Source organism: Hylobates moloch, unplaced genomic scaffold, assembly GCF_009828535.3.
Source record: "Hylobates moloch isolate HMO894 unplaced genomic scaffold, HMol_V3 SCAFFOLD_3, whole genome shotgun sequence".
In the NCBI taxonomy this organism is placed as follows: domain Eukaryota; kingdom Metazoa; phylum Chordata; class Mammalia; order Primates; family Hylobatidae; genus Hylobates; species Hylobates moloch.
The window spans coordinates 155,080,128-155,091,396 of NW_026652278.1; the positions used below are offsets into that span (position 1 = coordinate 155,080,128).

Genomic DNA, 11,269 nt, shown 5'->3' on the forward strand with positions numbered 1-11,269 from the left:
CTGACATTATTTTTTTTAACAGTTTTGTAGCTCTTCTTGTAGAGATCTTTCACCTCCATGGTTAGATGTAATTCTTGATATTTTATTTTGTTTTCAAAGATACTATAAATCGGGTTACTTTCTTGATTTGGGTCTCAGCTTGAATATTATTGGTGTATAGAAATGCTAATAATTTTTGTATATTGATTTTGTATTTTGAAACTTTACTGAAATCATTCATCAGTTATAGGACCATTTTGGCAGAGTCTTTAGGATTTTCTGTGTATAGAATCATATTGTCAGCTAAGATAGACGGTTTTTCTTCTTTTCCTATTTGGATGCCCTTTATTTCTTTATCTTGCCTGATTGCATTGGCAAGGACTTCCCAATAATATTTTGAATAGGAGTGATGAGAGTGGACACCCATGTCTTATTCCAGGTTTCAAGATAACTGCTTTCTGGTTTTTCCCATTCAGTGTGATGTGGGCTGTGGCATTGTCATAGATGGCTGTTATTATTTTGAGGTAAGTTCCTTTGATGCCTAGTTTCTTGAGCATTATTATTATGAAGGGATGTTGGACTTTATCAAAAGCTTTTTCTTTCACATACTGATTTTATTCTCTTTGAATATATACCCAGAAGTGGGATTGCTGAATCATATACTAGTTCTATTTTTAGTTTTTGAGGAACCTCCATACTGTTTTCCATAATGGCTACCCTGACTTACATTCCTACCAACAGTGTACAGGTGTCCACTTATCACCACATTCTCACCAACACTTGTTATCTTTTTCTTTTTGATAAAAAACCATTATTACTGAGGTGAGATAACATCATATTGTGGCTTTAGTTTGAATTTTGCTGATGATTAGTGATGTTGAACTCCTTTTTATATACCTGTTAGCCTTTTGTATGTACTCTTGAGAAATACCTATTCAGGTTCTTTGCCCATATGTTAGTTGGATTGTTTTCTTGGTATTAAGTTGTTTGAGTTCCTTATATGTTTTAGATATTAACCTTTTATTAGATGTACGGCTTACAAATATTTTCTTCCAATCTGAGCTACATTCTCCAAAAATGTAGTTCTTCACTCTGTTGATTGATTCCTTGGCTGTGCAGAAGTTTTTTAGTTTGCTATAATCCCATTTGCTATTTTTGTTGCCTATCCTTTTGGAGCCATATCAAAAATATTATTGCCTAGACAAATGTCAAGAAGTTTTTAACTCTATATTTTCTTGTAGTACCTTTAAAGTTTCTTAAGTTTTTAATGTATTTTGAGTTCATTTGTCTCTATGGTGTTAGTAAGGGTCTAATTTCATTCCTCTGCATGTGAATGTCCAGTTTTCCCAATATTACTTATTGAAGAGACTGTACATAAAAGAGATAATTCAAAATATCTTGAGACAAACAGAAATGGAAATACAACATACTAAAACCTATGAGATTCACCAAAGCCAAAAGCAGTTCTAAGACAAAATTTTATAGTGATATATTTGTACATTAAAAAAGTAATATCTCAAATAAACACCCTGACATTATTTTTCAAAGAACTGAAAAAAGAAATGCAAAGCCCAAAATTAGAAGAAAGGAAATAACAAAAATTAGAGTAGAAATAAAAATAGACACTAAATAAACAACAGAAAAGATGAACAAAACTAAGAAGTTTCTTTGAAATTATAAGCAGCACTGACAAATATTTGGTTACACTAAGAAAAAAAGAAGGCATAAATAATAAAAGCAAAACTAAAATAAGAAGCAACTGATACCAGAGAAGTAAAAGGATCATAAGAGACTGCTATGAGCAATTATATTCTAACAAATTGAGTAACCTAGAATAAATGGGTAAATTCCTAGTAAGATACAACCTACCAAGGCTGAATCACAAAGAAATTAAAAAAATCTGAACAATCCAATAACAAGTAAGTAGATTAGTTAAGAAAAATATTCCCATCAAAAGAAAAGTGCAAGTTCTGATGGCTTTATGCCTGAATTTTACCATCACTGAAAGAACTAATATTAATTCTCCCCCAACTCATCCAAAGAATTGAACAGTAGGAACACTTCCAGATTCATTTTTTGAGGCCAGAATTACCTTGATACCAAAGCTAGTTAAACGCACTATCAGAAAAGAAAATTTGAAGCCAATATACTTGTTGAACATAGCCACAAAAGCCTCAACAAAATACTAGCAAACCCAAATCCAACACACATTACAAAAATCATTCACCATGGTGAAGTAGGATTTATTCCTGGGATGCAAGGATGATTCAATTTAGGTAAATCAATAAATAAGATACATCACATTAACAAAGTAAGGGACAAAAAACATATGATCATACCAATAGATGCAGTAAAAGCATTTGACAAAATTCAACATTCTTTCTTGATAAGACTCTCTGCAAATTAGGTATACAAGGAATTTACCTCAACAATAATAGCCATATATCACAAGCCCACAGCTAATATCCATGACATTCAGTAGTAAAAATTTACAAACTTCTAAGATCAGGAACAAAAAGACAAAAATCACTTGGATTCAACATAGTACTGAAAGTCTTAGTGAGTACAGTTAAGCAAAAGAAAGAAATAAAAGGCTTCTAAATAACAAAATAAGTTAAAGCAAGCTAACATGACATGATCTTATAAACAGAAAATTCTAAATGCTCCACCAAAAGACTATTGTAATAAACAAATTTGCTAAAGTCACAGAAGAAAAAATCAATATACAAAAATCAGTAGCATTATTGTACACTAACAAAGAACTATACAAAAAAATCAAGAAAACAATCCTACTTATAATAGCATTAAAAAGCAAAATACTTAGGAATAAATTTAATGCATGAGGTGAAAGATCTGTATACTAAAAACTATAAAACATTGATGAAGCCGGGCACAGTGGCTCACGCCTGTAATCCCAGCACTTTGGGAGACCAAGGCGGGCGGATCACTTGAGGTCAGGAGTTCCAGACTAGCCTGCCCAATATGGTGAAACCCCATCTCTACTAAAAGAAATACAAAAATTAGTTGGGCATGGTGGTGCATGCCTGTAGTCCCAGATACTCGGGAGGCTGAGGCAGGAGTATTGTTTGAGCCTGGGATGTTGAGGTTGCAGTGAGCCAAGATTGTGCCACTCCACTCTGGCCTGGGTAACAGAGCGAGACTCCATCTCAAAAACAAACAAAGAAACAAACAAACATAACAAATATTGATGAAAGAAATTGGAAAAGAGCAAAGTAAACGGAAAGACTTGCCATGTTCTTGGATTGGAATAATTAATATTGTGAAAATGTCTCAAGGTAATCAGTAGATTCAGTGTAATCTCAATCAAATTCTGGTGATAATTTTCACAGAAATAGAATAAGCAATCTAAAAATTCAACAGAAAAGACCCCAAATAACCAAAGCAATTTTGAGCAAAAAATAAAAATAAATAAATAAATTAATTAAAAATTTAAAAAGCTGGTGACATCATACTACTTGATTTCAAAATATATTACAGACCTATAGTAATAAAAACTGCATGTTACCACCATAAAAATAGACATATGGACCAATGGAACAGAACCGAGAGCCCAGAAATTGATCCACTCATTCATGGTCAGTTTTCTACAATGGTGCCAAAAACACAAATTTTCATCTATGAGAGCTACCTATTTAAATAACTGAGAATACTGCCCATATGCCATTTAACGGTCATTCACATATTGATGAAAATCTCACACAAAGCATTCACCTAGATTGCTTTTTTTCCTCACATAATTTAGTTATCAGCTCAGATAAACCTTACGAAAAGAGATTCCTCCTTCTATTTCCTAAGGAGGCTTCAAGCCTCTATCATAATATCCCTACGTGCTGTATCATGGCACTTTTGGCAGTCTGAAATTATCTTGTTAATTTACTTTTTATTATTAGTTTTATGCCACAGTAATGAAAACTCCATAATACCCTAGATTGTTCTTTGGTGTGTGGTGTGTGTGTTTTATGAGTATGTGGTCACTTAGGAAATTGGTTAGCACATAGCATTTGTTCTATAAACATATTGAATATAAATAAAATTCAACAGCTAAGAAATTTGACAAAGAACTTTGAGCATACTAATATCTGTCTCAATAATTTCATTTCTATTTGTGTAAATAACCTAAAAATTTAGAAAAATGTTTTGCAATTATTTGTCCATTTTAATATTCTTTATGACTTGAAAATATGAAATCTAAATGCTTCAAAATGGCAAAATTATAACAAATTATTAGGGTGCATGAATCAATAGAATATTATTCACTTATTACATATTTTATTAACATGAAATTAGATGATAAGCAGAATATGTTTATTTTTATTTTATTACATTTATTTATACTTCAGTCAATATTTTTTTAATATCAAAAGCTTGGTTCTCATAAAGACCCGAAGATCTTTGTCATGTAATAAAACAGAAATAATTTTCCACAGGTAAGTCTAAGAAATCATTCCACGGTCTTCACCATATGCTCTGCATGATTAACTGGATTGAATTTGACAGGCCACCAGCTACACAGTCTCCATGAGAACAGACTATAACATTGATTGGACATATAAAAAATTGAATTTTATATATTCATGACTGAAATATAAAGAAAACATAGTTTGTGCCCATATACTGCGAGGTAGTTGGTCCTACACTTCACAGTCCACTTTTGGGTTCATAGAGTTACATGGCCATTTCTTGACAATGAGTTGTAAATGGGTATGATGGAGATCTGAGAAGAGCATTTAGTTGACAGTTCCCAGCATTTATTTCTCTTCTCTCTGACAGAGCAACAGGCAATATTTAACATAGTGATTATTACACTAGACTGGTGCTTCAAATTACCATGATATGCTCAATTATGCTTGAGCAACTTGCACTGGACAAATTATGTGAGAAAAAAGAAAGAATATTTACTACTTAAAGGCACTTAGATTCAAGGATTTATTGTTATTGTGGCATAATCTGGTTTATCCTTATTAATATATTATGCCTCAAAAACTTGTAGCATCCTTTACTACATCCATTAGTACAAATTTCTGGAATGGCAATACAATTGTGTGATATATAGGATTTATATTAAACTTCTAAGGAATCTGGATTAATGCAGTATTGCTAGCTTAATTATTATACACCATTGTGACAACTTTGCTTCTCACATGTGATCCATGCTTTCTATCTATTTAATGCGTCCGCAGGCTCAAGTTGTAAAATCTTTGACATCCTGCAGCAACCTCCTCCTGAGAAAAATCAAAGAGCTTAGAATGATTAGATAATTAATATGTAGAGCATGCTAGAAGCCATCAAGGATTCTAAAAAATCATTAGTATCTATTTATACCTGTGCTTTAGTGAAATACAAAAATTAGCTCATCCATCAGGAGAACCCCTACTTTTACAGCTATTCTGTCCGGAAAAGATATAAGGCAGGTCCTCTGAAACCTTTAAATGTGATGCAGCTTTAAATGAGGACTTTTAAAATAGGTCAACATGTAATTTGTCAACATTGTCTGCCCAGAGTTTAAGAGAGGTACATGTCTTTTAACAAATTATAGGCTCTTTATTTTTTGGCCTGTAAGAAAGGTTGAAGTCAGTGACAGCTAGAGTATAGAGATAGGACATTTCCTATAAATCTGCTGGGCAGGCACATTGTGTTGTAAAGGCTGATGGCAATCATTATTTCAGGATGATACTTCAAGAGGCTAAATTAATCTTTCATCTCTTCCCATGAAAAATGGGAATCTGGTAAGGTGCATCCTGGTTGAGAAAGAATTGTTCACATTTTCCTTTAGATTCTATAAATGACATCCATTCAAGAGGAAGCATGACTAAAGTCTGCAATGCATGATTTCCCCCTTAAGTTTCCAGTTATGAATTGTTTTAAGTAGAAATGAATTGTGCAAACAAGTGTGATTGGGAAAGTCAAGATAAAAGAAATATAGAAAAATGGTACATCCTATAAGCATACTCAGAAGGAAAATATAATGGAAAAAAACATACCTTGATCATATCACAATTGTTTTTAAAAATGAAGAAAACTATTAGCTGTAAAATAAATGTAAATGCAAGATATGTATGTCATACATTAAATGTATATATACTAAAAACTCCTGTTAACATGCAAAGCTTGATAACACTGCTAAGCAACAAAAACATTTAAAATGAAAAAAAAGATTGAAAAAGAATTTAGCACAGAGATTATACACAGACATCAGCTAAAGTCAATAAACATAACACCAACAGATATTAGGTAATAATAAAAGGTATGACAAAACAATAAATAACCATTATAAATCTACATGTATAAAACATAGCAGCCAAGTGCATAAAGTGAAAAGCTACTTGATCATAAAGAAACTTGATAAAACAATTCACATATAGTGGGAGACTTAATATGCCTCTTTAAGAATTGAACATATAAAAATAAACAAAAGATAAAAAAGACATAAGAAAAATTAAATGCTATTTTTAATCAATCTGAATTAGTAATTTTTTTACAGAACCAGCCTCATATATCTAAGTAGAACATATATATGTATATATATATATATATATGTGTGTGTGTGTGTGTGTGTGTGTGTGTGTGTGTATATATATATGTCTATATATATATATATATATACACACACAGGGCATTAGCCAAAAATATGTACCAGGCCATAATTTTTAAAATTAACTAATTCAAAAGTAGACAGCAAGATAAATTATCAGAGCAACATATGATAAAATGAAAATATGTAATAACAAATTCACAGAAAAAATAATCGCTTGACAAGAAATTCACACTAGAGAAATCTTTGATCAAAAACTTAAAAAGACACTAAGTGCTTTGTCTAGATACTAGAAATAAAACAGTAAGATAGAATATACTAATACCAAGTGTTTGTCACCATAAAACTTCTCCAAAGAATACTTACAATTGAAAATATTTTTAAGAAGAAATATAAAAAATGAATAAAGTGCTTAGATTAATAGGAAGGAATAATGATATGAAACACGAAACAAAGGAGAAGTTATTAATAAAGATAAAAGTGATATTATTTAACAGAAAATAGTAAGAAGCATTAATACATCTAAAATGTTTTCTTATAAACACCGATAAATATCTTGAAAGCCTGAGTAATTTTTTAAGAGTAAAGAAAAAGCAGACAATATAGGAAAGAAATTAGAGTTCGAACTACAGATTCGAGAAGATTTAAAATAACTGTAAAATAATATACCATGAAAAGGTGAACCTTGATAACACATATTTAAACACCCAGAGGAAATGCATGATTCCCTACTAAAATGGCAATGCTCAAATTGACTATTTACCTACTAAGAAAGACGAGATTAATGCTTAATCCACAGTGATGCTCTTCACTTTCTCTACCTTCCTCCTATTTTCCTTACTGCATGCCTCACAAACAAGCAGACATTCAACATACTTGTATAATAATTTTTTTTCATATTTTCCCCTTCGTTTCACTGTTCTTCCACTTTAGATAAGTCCCCAGCCTGTCTTCATCAATCTTCTTCTCATTGTGCCACGCTCCTAGGTTTTACTAATATAGTCATTACTCTTAAATTTTGGAGTATTGCTGCAATTACTATTAAATTACTATTAAAGGCCAGGCGCCGTGGCTCACGCCTGTAATCCCCGCACTTTGGGAGGCCGAGGTGGGCGGATCACGAGGTCAGGAGATTGAAAGACTATCCTGGATAACACGGTGAAACCCTGTCTCTACTAAACATACAAAAAAATTAGCCAGGCATGGTGGCCGGTGCCTATAGTCCCAGCTACTCGGAGAGGCTGAGGCAGGAGAATGGCGTGAACCCAGGAGGCGGAGGTTGCAGTGAGCCGAGGTCACGCCACTGTACTCCAGCCTGGGCAACAGAGCAAGATTCCATCAAAAAAAAAAAAATTACTATTAAATTGTTTAATATATTTATTTTTTTACTTTTATTACAACTACGTGTTCCCTGCTTCTCTTCTTTATTATCTCCCATTGTGAAAACTGTTCTGGAACATGAAGTGTTTCAGTGTTCCTCCACACCCACTCCCAGTTATTTTTCTTATATGATATATGCTGGGGTGATATACTCCACATATTTGCTTGTGTATCTGTATATTTTTAACCACAACATCTAAATACTGTATAGCAAGAATATAATTTTCTTGGATTTTATATTTTTGTCTCAATAGTTTGTGTTATTCTTCTGACTTTTAGCTTTCATTGGCATAGATACAAAGATCATCACCAATCTAGTTTCAAGGATAACTTGATTTTCTTGTTTTAAAATTTATATTAATTTATCTTTATCCATGTAGTTTAATAATCTTATCTAAATATGCATTTTGTATCATAACAATCCATTCTATAATTTATCGATTAATTACAACACTATGTGTTTTTTATGGAAATTTTTTTAACTCATTTTAAGACTTCTAATATTCATGTGTTAAATATTCTGAATTTAGCAACTATGTCTTTCTAGGCTTATAATTTCTAAATCCACGTATTTTTATTCTAGTTTTTGTGATAATTCTGTTATTTTGTCTTCCAGAACTAATCTATGTCTCCTCATTTAAGGAATACATCTACTGAAGGTACTAATTTATGTATCTTATTTTAGCATTTATGTGATTTTCATAAATATTCAAACTTCTATCGTTATCTTTTTCTAAGTTATTTATTGATGAATGTCTGACTCAGATATCTGTGATTCACTTCTAGCAGTCTACTCCTGCCACCAAAGTATAAAAGCTGGACAAACAACATAACAAAAATCATTTGAAGGCATTTGAAAGTGACCACCATTCATAGTTCTTTAAGGGTTATAAACCCTGAGAGATAAAAGGAATCAGTAGAACCCATACTTATGGCAACATTTCTCCTTTAGGGTATTTTCAGCTTACTGTGTGGAATAGATTCAAAGAAGAAAGCCAAAGTCTCCCTGGGCTGAGGAAACACTGGATTTACAGTACAGTCACAGCAGCTGTGATTTGAGGGGACAAAAATCTCAAAGAATGTATAACTGAACCCCAAAATCTGTATTCCATTTTTATTTTAGACTTTTTCAACTATCAAGCTGTACAGGGAAAGCTCTAAGACGCCCAACCAAAAGCAGTAGTTTAGACTGTGTGAAAGCACTGAACACATATTTCAATAGTTAACTGAATGAGTAGGCTTGGCAAATATTCTATGCTCTCAGTTGATACCCCGGGACTATATCCTAGAAGCATGATCCACACCCTTGAAGAGAAAAACTGAAAAAACAAGAACCAATTTTGAACTGAAAATGTTTCAGAAAAAATTGCGTCTGCACTTAACATGTACAGATTATTTTTCTGGTCATTATTCCGTAAACAATATAGTGTAACAACTATTACATAGCACACACATTTTATTAGGTATAATAGGTAATCTATATACATATATGCCCTGGAATCTACTTTTTCTAATACTAATATAGCCACTCAAGCTACCTTAAGATTAATTTTAGAATAGTACATTCTTTTTCATCCTTTGATTTTTTTAACATATAGTTGTCCCTCTAGTATCCATGGATTATTGGTTTCAGGGCATATATATAGTGTGTATGTATGTATATATATATATATATAAATAATATATATTTTATAGATATATATGTGTGTTGTCAGGGATAATATGAGTCATTTCACAATGATAAATCAATCAATCTATCTTTTGCCTGATAGAAGAGCTCCAAAATAAATGAAGCAAAAACTAACAGAACTGCAAGAAGATATAGACAAATCAACAAGTATATTCAAAGAGCTTAGCACCATTCTTAATAGTTGATAGAACAAGTAGACACAAATCAGTAATTACGCAGAAGACATGAACAATATAGTCTACCAACCTGATCTAAATAATATTAATCGAACACTCCACTGAGGAGAGTACAAATTCTTTTAAGGTACACACACAAATAAATCAGCAGGATGAAACATATTCTGGGACAAACAAAAATAAAACTCATCCATTTTTTGAGAGTCCAAAGCAGGAGGTTTTCTTGAGGCCAGAGGTTTGAGAACAGCTTGAGCAACATTGCAAGACCTTGTCTCTACAAAAAAATTGAAAGAAAAAAATTTTCCAGGTGTGGTGGTGTATGCCTATAGTCCTAGCTACATGGGAAGCTCAATCAGGGGTGGTTTGAGCCCAGGAGTTAAAGATTGCAGTGAGCTATTTTCATGCCACAGCATTCAAGCCTGAATGACAGAGCAAGAACCTGTCTTTAAAAACAAAACAAAACAAAACACACAAAAAAATTCAATGAATTTAAATGCATACCAGTCCTCCAATGCTTTGTTAATCTTCTCTCATCACAATGCGACTAAATTGGAAATAAAAAATGGAATGCTCTCTTGAAAAAAAACCTTAAAATATTTGTAAATTATAGAACAGAATTACAAATAAGCCATCGGTTAAAAATTGAATCAACAGATTAAAAAAATGAAAAAAGAAAAGAAGAAAAAATATCTTATTATTTTCTGATATCGAAGTGTTCTTTCAGCATTATAGAATTGAAATAAATTTAGGTTGAGTATGTCAATTTGATCACTTTTTACAACACTATATTTTGTACATATCATTTTGTAACCAAGTTACTCAATAAAGAAATGAGCAAGGTAGTTGTGTTCATCACAGTGTATGAACTACAAAAGTGTTCAATAAAAATGTCTCAATTTTTATTTGCAAATGCTTTTTCTTCTGTAAGTAGTGGAGACTATTTTACCTCCTCTTAAGTCTAAGCTGATTTAGTGACTTGTTTACCCAATAGAAGGGGAAAGAATCAGCACAATGCCATTTCCAGATCAAGCTTTAAGAAGTCTGACAGTTACCCTATTCCACTCTCAGAGCCCTGAGCCACCATGCTCTGATGAAGTCCAACCTAAAGCCATGCAGAGATGCAGTGTGGAAGGGAATCAAGGCAGCTTGGTCAAAAACCCCAGCCAAACACTAGCTCAGTACAGATGCAAGTGACCTAGGTGAAGTGAGACCAGCTGAAGAACTGTCCAGTCAACCTACTGTGTTATAAGAAATAAATTTTTAAGTCTTTAAATTTTAGACTGTTTTGATATACAACAACAGTAAATGATACACTATAATTTCAATTATAGTTCAGAGAAACAAACTATGGAAAATACATGATTGAGTGAGAAATTGTTTTATGGACATCTTATTTTCATGTTACAACAAAATTCTAGAAAATAATAACATGCTCTATACAACAATACAGATATTAGTATGACATATGTATTGTTTATTATATGTAATATA

At 32.1% G+C, this 11,269-nt stretch overlaps 1 long non-coding RNA gene across 1 annotated transcript in view; it reads left to right on the forward strand.

Annotated features, from left to right (window-relative positions):
- The window catches only part of LOC131382985 (uncharacterized), a 169,292-nt gene extending 159,937 nt beyond the window's left edge, over nucleotides 1-9,355 (forward strand). The window contains exons 3-4 of the long non-coding RNA XR_009212627.1: nucleotides 8,529-8,571; nucleotides 8,699-9,355. This is a non-coding gene — a long non-coding RNA (uncharacterized LOC131382985). The remainder of the gene's footprint in view (nucleotides 1-8,528; nucleotides 8,572-8,698) is intronic.
- Nucleotides 9,356-11,269: the final 1,914 nt, after the last annotated feature.